This window comes from Bombina bombina, chromosome 6 (assembly GCF_027579735.1).
Source record: "Bombina bombina isolate aBomBom1 chromosome 6, aBomBom1.pri, whole genome shotgun sequence".
In the NCBI taxonomy this organism is placed as follows: Eukaryota; Metazoa; Chordata; class Amphibia; order Anura; family Bombinatoridae; genus Bombina; species Bombina bombina.
This window is the reverse complement of record NC_069504.1, coordinates 402,572,340-402,593,068: the sequence shown is the minus strand read 5'-3', so window position 1 is coordinate 402,593,068 and position 20,729 is coordinate 402,572,340.

Below are 20,729 nucleotides of genomic sequence, written 5' to 3'. Positions count from 1 at the left end.
CCTTCACGGTATATTTCTCAACTCCTCTTCCTTGTGCTGGAGGCGTGGGGAGGCACGGGTACATTGTCCCATATTTGGTGGTCCTGCCCCCTCCTTTACACATACTGGATGGACATTTCTAAGAGCTGTAATACTATATTGGGATCCTCAATAAAACTCACACCTACTACTCTTTTACTAAACAACATACCACACATTCCCTGTATCTATAGGAAGTATCTATTCCAATAAATGCTTAATTGTGCGAAGCGCTTAATACCTAGATTTTGGAAGAAAAATGTAACACCTACATTATCTATATGGTTGAAGGAAGTGGATTATGTCTTAGCGTTAGAAAAGATACATTATGTGTTTAATGGGAAACAAGACTTTTTTTCAGACCTCCTTTTTTTTGTGGAAGCAGAAAGTGCTATGACAATCATACTCTTCAGTCTGTCTATGTAGTGGTTTACTGTTAAGCTCAAGTATGAACCATACCTGACAATGCTTTCTTTTGTTTTAAAATATTACATTTGTACCAAGGTGTTACCAATTGTTTAATGCTGATAACCTTAACCCCTACAGGTTTATTTTCTTTTTTGAAAAATGTGATTACTCTGTACCTCTGCTTTTGTTTATTATTTTTGAAAAACAATAAAAAATTTAATTTAAAAAAAAAACCTCTTCAAACAGTATGAGTTTTCAAATGATTTAGTTGTCATATTGTTCCTATGCAAATATATATATATATGTGCTATTAAATTGGAGTTCTCAAATGGTTTGGAATTTGCATTTAAAAACCTGGTGAAAAGTCATACACTTCCCAATGGAATTCTAATGGAATGAAATGGGGACCTGTGCCACATTAACTTTTTTTTGCCTAAGGCAATATCACACTGGTGTCTATATCAAACACACAACATTTCACTACACATTAAGGTCAGAGGGAAGGTTATTTCACAATAGTTTGTTTTCTAAATTCATGTTGTGCATTTTCTGGCATATTTTAACAACTATATTGTTCAATAGAATAGAATAGAAATACAGTTGTGAGCAAGTATATACATGCTTTTCCAATTATGCTTTGAGGGCTAATACTCCTTAGATGAGGAATTCAGTGAACAGAGGATAAATTATGACTGCACAACAATGCTTAGAAGTACATTAAAATAGGTCCTGACAGGGTCTATCACACTGGGAGAACGTTAGAGAGAAAAGGGTCTTACATAGACATTTTAAAATGTTAAGTGATCCCAGAAGGCATGTGGAACTCATTTCTTTATTGTATATCCAACAGTGAGTGTATTTTCTTTTCAAATGCTTCAGTCTAATTTTGTAAAACAAAGGATTTTATTTTTATACTGTAAAATGATGCACTGAAATCTGTACTGCTGCCAGGTAGAGTTACTATGGTTTCAGCGAATCCTATTATCTTTTATGAGGCTTTGCAGTAGAAACATTTCTTTAATGTTGAATATGTAAAGATAAAAGAAAGATTGCTATGTGTACTCAAAGACTACAACATTGCTTTTTCTTTGCTGTTACATTAGTGAAATCTATGAAATTATCCATAAACTATTTAAAAGGATATATATAAATATATATATATATATATATATATATCTACGTGTGTGTGTGCGAGCGTGCGTATCATAGGTGCTGTAACCTCAGTCTATGAAATCTATTAAATGCACCTTAAAGGGACACAAAACCATTCAAAAAAGTGACCTCCAATAGCCAGATCAATATAAATACGAGCTTTTGTAATTATCATTGCGCTTCTTATTTTTAACCTTTATGAGAAATCTTCATCCGAAATGATATTGAATTCCAAACCCACCGCCGGCAATAACTTCTAATCCTCCAATTGAGAGCGCTAACCCCAGTTATCAACATGGCGGTTTTTCGCCGCTATGTGCATGCGCAATTTCTATGTGCATGCACTTGCGTTATTCCCTTACCATTGTATGGCTAAATGTGGAGTAAGTGAACGGATATGCACATGCGCGGGTAGACAAAAAGATATGCGCATGGTGACAACATCGCAAGTTAATGAGATGCAATTATTGTAATTACTATTGGTGCATTTGTTGTATCGTGCCCCTCACATATTTGAGGGTTGGCTGATATGACATAATTGCCGAAAATAAAAATTTATTTTTATCATGTTTAGAAACTTTGCTTCAGAGAACAAATAGGTATGTGAGGATACGTAAACATGTTACATATGATATTGATGGTCAGTTGGTGGAAAAAATACTAAAGTTTTGGAATCCTTTAAACATTAGTAACAGATAATAAGTGAACGTTAAATCATTATTAACTCACTATTGAAGGCTGGTCGTGAAGGCGCAGCAGTTAAATATTGCTATAAAACATAAAACAATTATACAACTGCTACATCTTTCTGTACACATGCCTAATTTGTTTAAAGCATTGGATTTCAAACCTGTCCTCAGGCTTTTCCAACGGTCCAGGTTTTCTGGACTACCTTGGATGAGAGCAGGTAAAATAACCATGTTTACTTATCAGCTGATTATTTCACCTGTGCTCTAGTTCAATTCAGATATCCTCAAAATGTGGTCTGTTAGGGAGACCTGAGGACAGTTTTGAAAACCAGTGTTTTTAGAGGGATAGTAAACACCAAACATGTTCTTGTTTAAAAAGATAGATAATCCCTTTATTTATCATTACCCAGTTTTGCATAACCAACACTGTTATAGAAATATACTTTTTATCTCTGTGATTACCTTGTATCTAAGCTTCTGCAGACTGCCTCCTTATCTGAGATCTTTTAACAGACTTGCATTTCAGGCAATTAGTGCTGACTCTTAAATAACTCCATGTGCGTGAGCACAATGTTATTTATATGAAACACATGAACTAACACCATCTAGCTGTGAAAAACTGTCAAATGGATTCAGATAAGCAACTGCCTTCAAGGGCTTAGAAATTAGCATATGAGCCTACCTAGGTTTAGCTTTCAACTAAGAATACCAAAAGAACAAAGCAAATTTGATGATAAAAGTAAATTAGAAAGTTGCTTAAAATTACATGCCCTATCTGTATCATGACAGTTTAACTTGGACTTTACTATCCCTTTAAGGGTCAAGCACTTGTATTTGTATTATTTTAATTCAAATTCTTTATATATATATATATATATATATATATATATATATATATATATCAGTTTAATTATATGCAAATTTTAATTATGCAAAAACAGATTCAGGAGGTAATGACATAGAAGTCACAAATAATGTCTAAAATAAAAAAAAACTATCAAAATCTAATCTTGAGGAAACTACAATACATTTCATTACAGCTCTCTTACTTAAATCACCACACTATGGTTTTGTTTTTATTTTTTAAGAAAATATTTAATGTTTATAATAATTTAATAAAAAATAAATGTTAAGTATCTTAAGAAAACCCACGACTACATTACACTAACATCTGCGTCATCACCATCCACAAAACATATCTAGTATAGAAATTAGAAAAAATTAGGAAAGTAAAGCCATTTATTGCTGGAGAGATAATTTTAGTATATGCCATGGATACTTATTTCCCTAAACATCTTGGTGGGGTGAGGGGCGTGGTTCAACCATGTTAAAATTATATACGAGATGTTGAGAATTACAGAACAAACTCAAAATTGTACAATTACAGGGCTTAAATTAATTGAATATCTTTTATTCATACCTATCACTATCTATATATCAACTATCTATATAACCTTGTATCTTTATATCGATTTTATCTAAATCTGTCTATCTTTCTGTGTCTCTTTCTATCTATCCGTCTAACTGTCAGTCTCCTATCTATCTATTGTCTATCTATCTTTCTGTTTCTCTGTCTATCTATCTGTCAGTCTATGTATCTATCTATTCTCTATCTATCAATCTATATTTAATAACACTATTCAAGAGGTACATTGATGACTTGTCCCTTCTCTGGCAGGGAACTGAGGAAGATCTAAAACTCTGGTTTGAAAATCTCAATGAAGCACATCCCTCACTGAAATTTAAGATGACATCTAGCAGGGACACGGTCGATTTCCTCAACTTGAGGATCTTTAAGAAGAATGAACACCTACAGACAACCCTGTACACTAAGGGGACAGATAAAAACTCCCTCCTTCATGCACAAAGTTGTCATCCTCCAGCACTAAAAAGAGCGTTACCAATTTCACAATTTAAACGCACTGTTAGAAACAACTCCGACCAATGCCTTATCGAACAACAACTCAATGTGATGGAACAGAAATTCCTGTCAAGGGGATATGACCATAGGCACTTGAAGGAAATAAAACAGGGCATATTGAAGACTGATCAACAGAGTCTGTTACTAGCAAAAGATGAGGAAGAACATGACAACAGATTGACCTTCACCACTACCTACAATATTGATAAACACATCATAGTGGACAGCTTGAAACATAACTGGTCCCTGATAACTACAGACAAAGACCTACCTTTATATGGAACATCTCCTTCAATGTTTGGATACCGGAGGGCTAGGTCCCTAAGAGATCAGTTAATACAAACAGATCCCAAAAAAATGCTACACCAAGAATACTTGGCTAAGAGCTAAACCAGGGTGTTACCGCTGCTTAAGCTGTACAACCTGTGGAGACCTGTCGACTGTGGACACCTTTAGACATCCCTACTCCAATAGAAGGTTTAACATCAAACACAGAGTGACATGCACTACCCAATACATTGTTTATCTCCTGCATTGTGTATGTGGGTTGTTTTAAGTGGGGAAAACTGTGGACGATCTATGCACTAGAATTGCAAACCATAGGTCCACCATTAGAACTGCCTTGGAAAAGGGGACCTCCGATCAGTCTGTGGCTAGGCATTTTGCCCAAGCAAAGCATAAGGTCGCGGACTTAAAATATATAATTATTGATCGCATACCGCCACCACCCAGGGAAGGTGATCGTGCCAAGATGTTACTTCAGCGTGAGGCAAGATGGATATATGAGCAGGGCACCATGGCACCACAAGGAATAAATGTCCACCTTGATTGGCATTGTTTCCTATGAGGGTCCCTTCTTATGAGGGTCTTTTTTGAGAGTCCTTGATCTTCTTTTGATGAGAGACCATGATCTGTGCCTTATATACCTACTTACATAGATTGTGCCCTATATTATTTAATGTTTAGGGTAATAACCCCCACCCAGTTCAGTAAGATCCTGTTAAATATACATATCACCTTGTTGCCTTACAAGTTTCTTGATGTTCACTTATTTGCTGTTTGATCGTATTACAAAAATGTACTGTATATGATATATGCATGGATCTATTGCCTATTACTTATGACTCTGTGATATTGGTATTTGTTGCTAGATAGACGGATTGTATTAGATACTAGGTTGTATCTTTATCTGACCTTGCAACAATGATACTATTCCTTAGGAGGCGATTGCCTTACAATTTTATCTGACATGTGTATGTTTATATCCATCTATGCTATGATTGGCTGTAATAGACCGTGACCTTGTTCTCATTAGTTTGTATATAGTCTTGTATTTAGATAGATATACTTATAACATCTGCTCTGCATCTTTGTAATCCTGACTTCCAGTTCTTGTTTATGCTAAGAATTACTGCTTAGACCAATGTTTTTAACATTTACACTGATTATTGTACAGCACAGCGGACCACCGAGTTGTGTCCTGGTTACCATGGCAACCGATGACGTGGAGCTGTACCACGTGGTTGCCCAGACTAGCGGTGCCTCATATTTGGTCTATTTGAGTTAGCTAAGTTATGTTTGTTTTGGATATGTTGGTTTGAGGACGGGGGAAACCCCGAAACGTCACCTTATAAAGGGTTTTTCTGTATTTAAAGACCCGGTGAGTGCATTTCATTTTGGACTGTTTGTTTTATAATCTAAAGTGCACCCCAGGCAGTAATAGACTTGCTTCAAGTTTCTGAGAGTGCTGCACCACCATTGATTTATATATATATATATATATATATATATATATATATATATATATATATATATATACAGTATATATATCCATATATCTATATTATATTTTGTATGAAATTAAAAATATATATTAATTTATATTACCTTTTAAATTAAACAAGAAATATTTGATGTAGTATAATATAACCTTGTTATTTTTTTATTTTTTTTTATCAAGTCTTACAGCAAAAACTAATTAAAGCATCTCGCAAAATATGTACCAGTATTATCTTAAGTGCTTTCATTAAAAATGCAATAAAATGGACACTAAACATAGTAGAAGATCATAATTAATACATGCAAAATAAATAGGCAATACAAAAAAAAAAGGGTTGGAATTTCACGAGTAGTAATTTTTTTTATTTTCTGACAAAGTTAGTTTTATTTTCCTTCCCACGATATGATGTGAAAGCCATCAGTCAATTACAAAATGTATATACGTATAGTCTGGGAATCTTCTCAGAAAGTGTGAATATAAAAAGATTGTGCATATTTAGATGATACATGGGAATTGGTAAATTGTGTTAAATTGTGTGCTTTATCTGAATCACAAAAGTTTAATTTTGACTTTAGTGGTCCTTTAAAGATCTTTGTCAAAGGCATGTAATTTACATACTGTATGCCAGTAACCATAACATAATCCATTCAGGTCAAACATTCCTAGAACACAGTTAATTCCAGTGTTCTAAATTTGTCATGTCAAGTTAAACAGATAAGCAGGCAGTACCTTTATTATGCTATTCTTTGAAAGCACCTATAAATAGTTAATATATTCTTGCATTATTTATCTTATAAAGAATTGATTTTTAGTGCAATGGTTTTTAATTTTGAGCACAATAAGGCCTAGATTTGGAGTTTGGCGGTAGAAGGGCTGTTAACGCTCCGTGGGCTTTTTTCTGGCCGCACCATAAATTTAACTCTGGTATCGAGAGTTCAAACAAATGCTGCGTTAGGCTCCAAAAAAGGAGCGTAGAGCATTTTTATCGCAAATGCAACTCTCGATACCAGAGTTGCTTACGGACGCGGCCAGCCTCAAAAACGTGCTCGTGCACAATTCCCCCATAGAAAACAATGGGGCTGTTTGAGCTGAAAAAAAACCTAACACCTGCAAAAAAGCAGCGTTCAGCTCCTAACGCAGCCCCATTGTTTCCTATGGGGAAACACTTCCTACGTCTGCACCTAACACTCTAACATGTACCCCGAGTCTAAACACCCCTAACCTTACACTTATTAACCTCTAATCTGCCGCCCCCGCTATCGCTGACCCCTGCATATTTTTTTAACCCCTAATCTGCCGCTCCGTAAACCGCCGCAACCTACGTTATCCCTATGTACCCCTAATCTGCTGCCCCTAACACCGCCGACCCCTAGATTATATTTATTAACCCCTAATCTGCCCCCCACAACGTCGCCGACACCTGCCTACACTTATTAACCCCTAATCTGCCGAGCGGACCTGAGCGCTACTATAATAAAGTTATTAACCCCTAATCCGCCTCACTAACCCTATCATAAATAGTATTAACCCCTAATCTGCCCTCCCTAACATCGCCGACCCCTAACTTCAATTATTAACCCCTAATCTGACGACCGGAGCTCACCGCTACTATAATAAATGGATTAACCCCTAAAGCTAAGTCTAACCCTAACACTAACACCCCCCTAATTTAAATATAATTTAAATCTAACGAAATAAATTAACTCTTATTAAATAAATTATTCCTATTTAAAGCTAAATACTTACCTGTAAAATACATCCTAATATAGCTACAATATAAATTATAATTATATTATAGCTATTTTAGGATTTATATTTATTTTACAGGCAACTTGGTAATTATTTTAACCAGGTACAATAGCTATTTAATAGTTACCTAGTTAAAATAATAACAAATTTACCTGTAAAATAAATCCTAACCTAAGATATAATTAAACCTAACACTACCCTATCAATAAATTAATTAAATAAACTACCTACAATTACCTACAATTAACCTAACACTACACTATCAATAAATTAATTAAACACAATTCCTACAAATACATACAATTAAATAAACTAGCTAAAGTACAAAAAATAAAAAAGAACTAAGTTACAAAAAATAAAAAAATATTTACAAACATAAGAAAAATATTACAACAATTTTAAACTAATTACACCTACTCTAAGCCCCCTAATAAAATAACAAAGCCCCCCAAAATAAAAAATTCCCTACCCTATTCTAAATTAAAAAAGGTAAAAGCTCTTTTACCTTACCAGCCCTGAACAGGGCCCTTTGCGGGGCATGCCCCAAGAATTTCAGCTCTTTTGCCTGTAAAAAAAAACATACAATACCCCCCCCCCAACATTACAACCCACCACCCACATACCCCTAATCTAACCCAAACCCCCCTTAAATAAACCTAACACTAAGCCCCTGAAGATCTTCCTACCTTGTCTTCACCATCCAGGTTCACCGATCCGTCCTGAAGAGCTCCTCCGATGTCCTGATCCAAGCCCAAGCGGGGGGCTGAAGAGGTCCATGATCCGGTCAAAGTCTTCATCCAAGCGGGGCAGAAGAGGATCTTCCATCCGATTGAAGTCTTCATCCAGGCGGCATCTTCTATGGTCTTCCATCCGGAGCGAAGCGGCAGGATCCTGAAGACCTCCAGCGCGGAACATCCATCCGGCCCGACGACTGAACGACGAATGACTGTTCCTTTAAGGGACGTCATCCAAGATGGCGTCCCTCGAATTCCGATTGGCTGATAGGATTCTATCAGCCAATCGGAATTAAGGTAGGAATTTTCTGATTGGCTGATGGAATCAGCCAATCAGAATCAAGTTCAATCCGATTGGCTGATCCAATCAGCCTATCAGATTGAGCTCGCATTCTATTGGCTGATCGGAACAGCCAATAGAATGCGAGCTCAATCTGATTGGCTGATTGGATCAGCCAATCGGATTGAACTTGATTCTGATTGACTGATTCCATCAGCCAATCATATTTTTCCTACCTTAATTCCGATTGGCTGATAGAATCCTATCAGCCAATCGGAATTCGAGGGACGCCATCTTGGATGACGTCCCTTAAAGGAACAGTCATTCGTCGTTCAGTCGTCGGGCCGGGTGGATGTTCCGCGCTGGAGGTCTTCAGGATCCTGCCGCTTCGCTCCGGATGGAAGACCATAGAAGATGCCGCCTGGATGAAGACTTCAATCGGATGGAAGATCCTCTTCTGCCCCGCTTGGAGGAAGACTTTGACCAGATCATGGACCTCTTCAGCCCCCCGCTTGGGCTTGGATCAGGACATCGGAGGAGCTCTTCAGGACGGATCGGTGAACCTGGATGGTGAAGACAAGGTAGGAAGATCTTCAGGGGCTTAGTGTTAGGTTTATTTAAGGGGGGTTTGGGTTAGATTAGGGGTATGTGGGTGTTGGGTTGTAATGTTGGGGGGGGGTATTGTATGTTTTTTTTTACAGGCAAAAGAGCTGAAATTCTTGGGGCATGCCCCGCAAAGGGCCCTGTTCAGGGCTGGTAAGGTAAAAGAGCTTTTACCTTTTTTAATTTAGAATAGGGTAGGGAATTTTTTATTTTGGGGGGCTTTGTTATTTTATTAGGGGGCTTAGAGTAGGTGTAATTAGTTTAAAATTGTTGTAATATTTTTCTTATGTTTGTAAATATTTTTTTATTTTTTGTAACTTAGTTCTTTTTTATTTTTTGTACTTTAGCTAGTTTATTTAATTGTATTTATTTGTAGGAATTGTGTTTAATTAATTTATTGATAGTGTAGTGTTAGGTTAATTGTAGGTAATTGTAGGTAGTTTATTTAATTAATTTATTGATAGGGTAGTGTTAGGTTTAATTATATCTTAGGTTAGGATTTATTTTACAGGTAAATTTGTTATTATTTTAACTAGGTAACTATTAAATAGCTATTGTACCTGGTTAAAATAATTACCAAGTTGCCTGTAAAATAAATATAAATCCTAAAATAGCTATAATATAATTATAATTTATATTGTAGCTATATTAGGATGTATTTTACAGGTAAGTATTTAGGTTTAAATAGGAATAATTTATTTAATAAGAGTTAATTTATTTCGTTAGATTTAAATTATATTTAACTTAGGGGGGTGTTAGTGTTAGGGTTAGACTTAGCTTTAGGGGTTAATCCATTTATTATAGTAGCGGTGAGCTCCGGTCGTCAGATTAGGGGTTAATAATTGAAGTTAGGTGTCGGTGATGTTAGGGAGGGCAGATTAGGGGTTAATACTATTTATGATAGGGTTAGTGAGGCGGATTAGGGGTTAATAACTTTATTATAGTAGCGCTCAGGTCCGCTCGGAAGATTAGGGGTTAATTATTGTAAGTAGCTGGCGGCGACGTTGTGGGGGGCAGGTTAGGGGTTAATAAATGTAATACAGGGGTCGCCGAACTCTAAATCTAGGCCTAAGTGACTCAAAGGACAAATACAAATAATATAATTTTGTATAGGAAAGATGACTAGGAACACTAAGGGCATATTTATTTAGTTTTTATTTTTAGATGCTGAAATATAGTATCTCTCTTGTTTTTATCTTTAAATTCCAAACAATTAACTTAAGCTGTTTTTCCATGCAAAGATATATGTTTACCTATGTAACATAGTTTGAGTTTGAAAAGAGACAAAAGACCATCAAGATCTACTTTCACTCGTACTCTGGTTTTTATAACAAGGGACAGTAATACATTTAAAAAGCATATCCATTTAACACACACTACCATAATCTTGGATTCTGCTTATTGGTATTCACACCGCTACAAGAACAGATTTCAACAGTCTGATTGCACTTTCAGTGACAAAAATATTTGTGTTGCTGAAGATGAAATCTCCTTTTTTTTTCTAGCCTTGTTGTGTGATCTCCTGACACAATTTTCTAGAAATAAACATTGTTCTAACCAGCTCTATATATGGACCATGACTATGTTATTATAAAATAACCAGATTACCTCTAAAGTACCGTTATTCTAGAGGATTGGTTTTCAAACCTGTCCTCAGGCGTCCCTACCAGGCCAGATTTTGAGGATATCTGGACTAGAGCACAGGTGAAATAATCAGCTGATTAGTAAACCTGGTTATTTTACCTGTTCTCACCCAAAGTAATCCTGAAACTATGGCCTGTTAGGGAGGCCTGAGGACAGGTTTGAAAAAACATGTAACCGCCCGCAAGAAATAAAAAAAAAAAACTAACCACCCGTACAAAGTATACAAAGTATAACAAAAAAAACCTAACCACCCACACAAAGTATTAACAAACACCAAAACTGCCAACATCGCAAAATAATAAAGTAAGTAACCCCTAATCCACAAATAACATAATTAAAATATTAACTCCTAAACTGCCAACCCTCCACATTGCAATAGACCTAATTAACCTATTAACCCCTAAACCGACAAAACCCCAACATCGCAATAAACCTAATTACCCTATTAACTCCTAAACCGCCAACCCCCCACAATGCAAATAACTAACCCCTAGATTTAGAGTTTTGTCGGTAACGACCCGCGTAGCTAACGCATGTTTTTTTTCTCCCGCACCTTTTAAATACCGCTGGTATTTAGAGTTCAAAGAATGGCTGCGTTAGGCTCCAAAAAAGGAGCGTAGAGCATAATTTACCGCCACTGCAACTCTCAATACCAGCGGTGCTTACGGAAGCGGCCAGCTTCAAAAACGTGCTCGTGCACGATTCCCCCATAGAAAACAATGGGGCATTTTGATCTGAAAAAAAACCAAACACCTGCAAAAAAGCAGCGTTCAGCTCCTAACGCAGCCCCATTGTTTCCTATGGGGAAACACTTCCTATGTCTGCACCTAACACCCTAACATGTACCCCGAGTCTAAACACCCCTAACCTTACACTTATTAACCCCTAATCTGCCGCCCCCGCTATCGCTGACACCTGCATATTTTTTTAACCCCTAATCTGCCGCTCCGTACACCGCCGCAACCTACATTATACCTATGTACCCCTAATCTGCTGCCCCTAACACCACCGACCCCTATATTATATTTATTAACCCCTAATCTGCCCCCCACAACGTCGACACCAGCTACCTACAATTATTAACCCCTAATCTGCCGACCGGACCTCACCACTATTCTAATAAATGTATTAACCCCTAAAGCTAAGTCTAACCCTAACACTAACACCCCCCTAAGTTAAATATAATTTAAATCTAACAAATTAAATTTACTCTTATTAAATAAATTAATCCTATTTAAAGATAAATACTTACCTGTAAAATAAACCCTAATATAGCTACAATATAAATTATAATTATATTGTAGCTATTTTAGGATTAATATTTATTTTACAGGCAACTTTGTATTTATTTTAACCAGGTACAATAGCTATTAAATAGTTAATAACTATTTAATAGTTACCTAGTTAAAATAATTACAAAATTACCTGTAAAATAAATCCTAACCTAAGTTACAATTAAACCTAACACTACACTATCAATAAATAAATTAAATAAAATACCTACAAATAAATACAATTAAATAAACTAACTAAAGTACAAAAAATAAAAAAGAACTAAGTTACAAAAAATAAAAAAATATTTACAAACATTAGAAAAATATTACAACAATTTTAAACTAATTACACCTACTCTAAGCCCCATAATAAAATAACAAAGACCCCCAAAATAAAAAAATGCCCTACCCTATTCTAAAATTAAAATAGAAAAGCTCTTTTACCTTACCAGCCCTGAAAAGGGCCTTTTGCAGGGCATGCCCCAAAGAATTCAGCTCTTTTGCCTGTAAAAAAAAAACATACAATACCCCCCCCAACATTACAACCCACCACCCACATACCCCTAATCTAACCCAAACCCCCCTTAAATAAACCTAACACTAAGCCCCTGAAGATCTCCCTACCTTATCTTCACCACACCGGGTTCACCGATCGGTCCTGAGGAGCCTCCGAAGTGTTCATCCAAGCCCAAGCGGGGGGCTGAAGAGGTCTATGATCCAACTGAAGTCTTCATCCAAGCGGGAGCTGAAGAGGTCCATGATCCGGCTGAAGTCTTCTATCAAGCGGCATCTTCAATCTTCTTTCTTCTGGATCCATGTTCATCCCGCCGACGCGGAATATCCATCTTCACCGACGACTTCCCGACGAATGACAGTTCCTTTAAGGGACGTCATCCAAGATGGCGTCCCTCGAATTCCGATTGGCTGATAGGATTCTATCAGCCAATCGGAATTAAGGTAGGAAAATTCTGATTGGCTGATGGAATCAGCCAATCAGATTCAAGTTCAATCCGATTGGCTGATCCAATCAGCCAATCAGATTGAGCTTGCATTCTATTGGCTGATCGGAACAGCCAATAGAATGCGAGCTCAATCTGATTGGCTGATTGGATCAGCCAATCGGATTAAACTTGAATCTGATTGGCTGATTCCATCAGCCAATCATAATTTTCCTACCATAATTCCGATAAATCCTATGAGCCAATCGGAATTCGAGGGACGCCATCTTGGATGACGTCCCTTAAAGGAACCGTCATTCGTCGGGAAGTCGTCGGTGAAGATGGATGTTCCGCGTCGGCGGGATGAACATGGATCCGGAAGAAAGAAGATTGAAGGTTCCGCTTGATAGAAGACTTCAGCCGGATCATGGACCTCTTCAGCTCCCACTTGGATGAAGACTTCAGTCGGATCATGGACCTCTTCAGCTCCCGCTTGGATCAAGACTTCAGCCGGATCATGAGCATCTTCAGCCCCCCGCTTGGGCTTGGATGAAGACTTCGGAGGCTCCTCAGGACCGATCGGTGAACCCGGTGTGGTGAAGACAAGGTAGGGAGATCTTCAGGGGCTTAGTGTTAGGTTTATTTAAGGGGGGTTTGGGTTATGATTAGGGGTATGTGGGTGGTGGGTTGTAATGTTGGGGGGGTATTGTATGTTTTTTTTTTACAGGCAAAAGAGCTGAATTCTTTGGGGCATGCCCCGCAAAAGGCCCTTTTCAGGGCTGGTAAGGTAAAAGAGCTTTTCTATTTTAATTTTAGAATAGGGTAGGGCATTTTTTTTATTTTGGGGGGTCTTTGTTATTTTATTAGGGGGCTTAGAGTAGGTGTAATTAGTTTAAAATTTTTGTAATATTTTTCTAATGTTTGTAAATATTTTTTTATTTTTTGTAACTTAGTTCTTTTTTATTTTTTGTACTTTAGTTAGTTTATTTAATTGTATTTATTTGTAGGTATTGTATTTAATTTATTTATTGATAGTGTAGTGTTAGGTTTAATTGTAGATACTTGTAGGTATTTTATTTAATTTATTTTTTGATAGTGTAGTGTTAGGTTTAATTGTAACTTAGGTTAGGATTTATTTTACAGGTAATTTTGTAATTATTTTAACTAGGTAACTATTAAATAGTTATTAACTATTTAATAGCTATTGTACCTGGTTAAAATAAATACAAAGTTGCCTGTAAAATAAATATTAATCCTAAAATAGCTACAATATAATTATAATTTATATTGTAGATATATTAGGGTTTATTTTACAGGTAAGTATTTAGCTTTAAATAGGAATAATTTATTTAATAAGAGTTAATTTATTTTGTTAGATTTAAATTATATTTAATTTAGGGGGGTGTTAGGGTTAAGGTTAAACTTAGCTTTAGGGGTTAATAAATGTATTAGAGTAGCGGTGAGGTCCGGTCGGCAGATTAGGGCTTAATACTTGAAGTTAGGTGTCGGCGATGTTAGGGAGGGCAGATTAGGGGTTAATACTATTTATTATAGGGTTATTGAGGTGGGAGTGAGGCGGATTAGGGGTTAATACATTTATTATAGTAGCGGTGAGGTCCGGTCAGCAGATTAGGGGTTAATAATTGTAGGTAGGTGGAGGCGACGTTGGGGGCGGCAGATTAGGGGTTAATAAATATAATATAGGGGTCGGCGGTGTTAGGGGCAGCAGATTAGAGGTTCATAGGGATAACGTAGGTTGCGGCGGTGTATGGAGCGGCAGATTAGGGGTTAAAAAATTTTAATAGAGTGGCGGCGATGTGGGGGGGCCTCGGTTTAGGGGTGCATAGGTAGTTTATGGGTGTTAGTGTATGTTAGAGCACAGTAGTTAAGAGCTTTATAAACCGGCGTTAGCCCAAAATCTCTTAACTACTGACTTTTTTCTGTGGCTGGAGTTTTGTCGTTAGATTTCTAACGCTCACTTCAGCCACGACTCTAAATACCGGCGTTAGAAAGATCCCATTGAAAAGATAGGATACACAAATGGCGTAGGGGGATCTGCGGTATGGAAAAGTCGCGGCTGCAAAGTGAGCGTTAGACCCTTTCCTGACTGACTCTAAATACCAGCGGTAGCCCAAAACCAGCGTTATGAGCCTCTAACGCTGGTTTTGACGGCTAACGCCAAACTCTAAATCTAGCCGTAATTTAATTACTAAGCCCCCTAACCTAGCACCCCCTAAATTAACCCCAATACTAAGTTACACTTAAATAAAACCTAACACATTAAATTACAAAAATATAATCTAAAATTACAAAAAATTAAAAACTCTAAAATTACAGAACAAAATAAAACTAAATTATTAAAAAATAAAAAAAAATAAACCTAATCCCTTTTAAAATAAAAAAGCCCCCCCAATAAAAACACCCCTAAACTAAACTACCAATAGTCCTTAAAAGAGACTTTTGTAGGGCATTGCCCTAAGTTACACAGTTCTTTTACATTTAAAAATTACTAAATCCCACCTAACAGTAACCCCCCCACCAAACCCCCCAAAATAAAAAACCTAACACTAAATAAAACTAAATGACCCATTGCCCCTATAGGGGCATTTGTATGGGCATTGCCCTTAAAAGGGCATTTAGCTCTTTTACTGCACTTAAAAGGGCAATTAGCTCTTTTACAGCCCATTAAATCCCTAATCTTAAAAATAAAAAAAAATGGGTCCATCATCTTCTATCTTCATCCAGAGTAAAGGTGGCGTGGAGTGGAGGTGCGGAGTTGGCTTCCCCGATGCACGGATCCTCAGCACTGGTCCTCAGCGGCGGTTTTCAGCAGCGGTCCTCAGTGGTGGTCTTCAGCAGCAGCGGTCCTCAGCGGCGTGGACAAGGCTGACCCTAGCCATTGTGGGGCCCAAGGCAGGATGACAAAATGGGGCCCCCCTTTCTCCCCGCCCCAACCCCGCCCAATCTCCGCCCCAACCTCGCCCCCAACCCCGCCCCACAGCTTTTAAAATGAAAAAAAAAGAAAAAGAAAAATCATTTAAGGTAATGCACAACATTTTACATATATATAAAAAAAAACATAAATCTACTAATGTGGAGCACTATAACATTGTATATATTGCAATATACCATTTGTACTTTTGGAATTATTTATGTATATAATGAATTATTATTCTGACAATTAGTTGAGTTGAACTGGGCCTTATTTTTATGTATTTTCTTATGATAACAAGAACATTACAGAGACGCCAGGGCCGGCCCTAGCAAAGTGCAGGTTCCTAGGCAGATTGACAGCCCGGGGCCTCTACCAAACAAAAAATACTTAAAAGAAATGGGGCAATGCACTGTACCACATAAACACACAGATATAATACACACAGAGATACTTATATACACATACATCCACACACACAGACACATACACAGGTACACAGGTGTACACACACACCACACAGCCCACACATACACACACACCACACAGCCTACACACACCACACATACACACACACCACACAGCCCACACACATACATCACACAGCCCACACACCACACAGCCCACACACACACCACACAGCCCACACACACACCACACAGCCCACACACACAGCCCACACACACACACACCACACAGCCCACACATAAAGCCCACACACACACACCACACAGCCCACACACACCACACAGCCCACACACACACCACACAGCCAACACACACACACACCACACAGCCCACACACACACACACCACACAGCCCACACACACACCACACAGCCCACACACACACACACACAGCCCACACACACAGCCCACACACACGCAATAAATAAATAAAATAAATGGTGCCCCAGCAATAAAATTAAGCCCCCAGTCCCCCCTGCAATAAAATGATGCCCCAGACCCACTGCAATAAAATTATGCCCCAGCAATAAAATGATGCCCCATCTCCCCTGCAATAAAATGATGCACCCTGCAATAAAATGATGCCCCCTGCAATAAAATGATGCCCCCAACAAAAGTATGATGCCCCCAACAAAAAGATGACACCCCCAACAAAAATATGATGCCCCCAACAAAAATATGATGCCCCCAGAAATAAAGTATTCCCCCAGCCCCACTGCAATGATGCCCCCAGCAATAAAATTAAACCCCCAGCCCCCCTGCTATAAAATGATGCTCAGTCCCCCTGCAATAAAATGATGCCCCATCCCCACTGCAATAAAATGATGCCACCAGCAATAAAATGAAGCCCCCTGCAATAAAATGATGCCCAGTCCCCCTGCAATAAAATGATGCCCCCCTGCAATAAAATTATGCCCCAGCCCCCTGCAATAAAATTATGCCCCCAACAATAAAATTATGCCCCCAGCCCCCCTGCAAAAAAATATGCTCCCCTGCACAAAAATGATGCCCCCAGCAAAAATATGATTCACCCAGCACCCCTGCAATAAATTATTCCCCTAGCCCCACTGCAATGATACCCCAGCAATAAAATTAAACCCCCAGCCCCCCTGCAATAAAATGATGCCCCCAGTTCCCTGCAATAAAATGATGCCCCATCCCCACTGCAATAAAATGAAGCCCCTGCAATAAAATGATGCCCTGTCCCCCTGTAATAAAATGATGCCCCCTGCAATAAAATGATGCCCCCAGCCCCCCTGCAAAAAATGATGCCCCAGCAATAAAATTATGCCCTAGCTCCCCTGCAATAAAATGATGCCCCCAACAAAAATATGATACCCCAAGCCCCCCCTGCAATAAATGATGCACCCAACAATAAAATTAAGCCCCCAGCCCCCTGCAATAAAATGATGCCCCAGCCCCACTGCAATAAATGATGCCCAGTCAATCCCCCTGTAATAAAATGATGCCCCCTGCAATAAAAATATGCCCCAGCCCCCCTGCAAAAAAATGATGCCCCCAGCACAAAAATGATGCCCCAGCAATAAAATGATGCCCATCTCCCCTGCAATAAAAGGATGCCCCCTGCAATAAAATGATGCCCCCAACAAAAATATGATGCCCCAGCAATTAAATTATGTCCCCAAGCCCCCTTCAATTGCCCCCAGCCCCCTGCAATAAAATGATGCCCAAGTCCCCTTCAATTACCCCCAGCCCCCTGCAATAAAATGTTCCCCCAGCCCCCTTTAAATTGCCCCAGCACCTTGCAATAAAATGCTGCCCCCATGGACCACTGCCAGTGTGAGGTCATTATCACAGTATTTTCTATTGCATAAATGTTTATGCCATAATTACCCCCATCCATTTAAGTAATTTATAGCACTTGTAAGCACTTGGAAATGTGTTGTATTCACTGCATAGGGATATTTGCATTCTAGAAAACCCGTATAACTGTGTCTTATTACCCTGTTGTTGCACTATATATTCTTATGATGTAAAACTCACAACTGCAATTACACAGAAACCAAATAATATTACATGTATGCATATAGCATCACACATTAAATAAAATACGTTATTCTTAGGATTTAAATGAAATTTCGGACAAAATAAAATGTAAGATCGTTTTGAATATAGGGTCTAGCACATAAATTACACCAAATAGCATTTTCTTGTAAGCTGCTTTAGGAATGATGTGGTGTCATAAAGTACAAAAATATTTATTTCACATATCGTTCAATATGGTTGGTAATATATTTACAAATATCGAAAATATGTCCTAAAATGAATTAATGTAAAGATTAAGAAGGTACCTACCACAGTCTGTTAATAAATAGATCACCCATAGGTACTGAACATGTAATGGTTCCCCAAGGGATTGTATACTGTAACCCCTCCTGTTGGGGCCCCTCAGGCTCCTGGTCAGTGTTTGGGTTGCTGAAGATTTGATGACTGTGTATTGCAGGTCCTGTAGTGCTCAGTACCCCGAGTGCGACTTCCACTCTCTCTCTGCTGCTCATCCTCCTCCAACCCGACCGCCACAGCTCGCCGCTCCGCTCCTCCACTGCTGACACATTGCGACATTTTATTTTTTAAATGGCGCCAAAAAAAAAGTTTTTTAAATTTTTTTTTTTTTTATTGCACTGTCGTTGATGCCTCACCCAAAGGCCGGCCCTGGGCATGGAGGCTCCTGTTCATGCAATCGTCCGTTGCACACTGAAGATTGAATGCAAGGTACCCATATTTATTGGGGTACCTTGCATTCCTATTGGCTGAAATTTTGAAATCAACCAATAGGATGAGATCTACTGAAATCTTATTGGCTGATTTGAACAGCCAATAGGATTTTAGTAACTCTAATCCTTTTGGGTGATTTTAAAATTTGAGTCAATAGGAATGCAAGGTACCCTAAATTGATTGCGGTACCTTGCATTTAATCTTCAGTGTACGACGGACATTGGATGAAGAGGAGCCTCCACACTGCCGAGAACCGCCGCCAAGGACTGCCGCCATTGAGGACCGCCGCTGAGGATCCACGCATCGGGGAAAACAGCTCCGCACCTCCGCTCTGCGCCGCCTTCATTCCGGATGAAGATAGAAGATGATGAAGCCGTCTGGAAGAAGACCTTCTCCGCCGGACTTCAGGAACGGTGAGTACCTATTTGCGGCTTAGTCTTAGGCTTTTTTTTTTTAATTTTTTGGGGTGGATTTTTTTTAGATTATGGTTTTTGGGCTGGAAAAAACTGAATGCCCTTTTAAAGGCAATGCCCATACAAATGCCCCTTTAGGGGCAATGGGTAGTTAAGTTTTTTTTTGTGTTAGGTTTTTTTTATTTTGGGAGGGTTTGGTGGGTGGTGGGTTTTACTGTTAGGGGGTAATTGGTCATTTGTAATTTGTTTAGGTAAAATAGCTGTTTAACTCAGGGCAATGCCCTAAAAAAGCAATTTTAAGGGCTATTGGTGGTTAAGTATTAGTTTAGGGGGTGTTTTTATTTTTGGGGGGATTTTTTATAGGGGTATTAGTTTAGGTTTACATTTTTTATTTTGGATAGCTTTGTTTATTTTTTTTTTCTGTAATTTTACTTTTTTTATTTTTTGTAACTTTAGTTTGGAGGTTTGTATTTTTTAAACATAGACTGCCCTCTGGGCAAGCTTATCGCCTAGTGCATAATAAAACAATTTTGCAATTTACTTTCATTAATATTTCTTTTACCACCTTTCATGTAATTTAGCTGTGGAAATTAAAGATTTTCTAATTCTCAGAACTTGAAATGCACTCTAGTGACTTCTCAGGGCTAGCCTTGCTACATATCTTTCCCTAATTGGCTTAAACAACAACTGTAAAACAATATAATGTATACTTACTTTCTTATATATTGTTGTCTCCAGACTAAAGCCCAAATTGGCTCCCCTAAATAAGGCAAATGGTGGATGGAGTTTGGGAAAAACAATTACAGTAAAAAGGGACTGTGAGGATTTTAACTATTCATTAGTTAGAATATCACTATTGTTAATTTATTATTTTTTCTCCTCTGCCTGCAGATGTCCCAGATGTTGAAGCGCAGCATCTTCACACTACGTGCCACCACCTGTGGTGATATGTTCTTGCATACATTGACAGAAGTGGTAAACAATCACAGG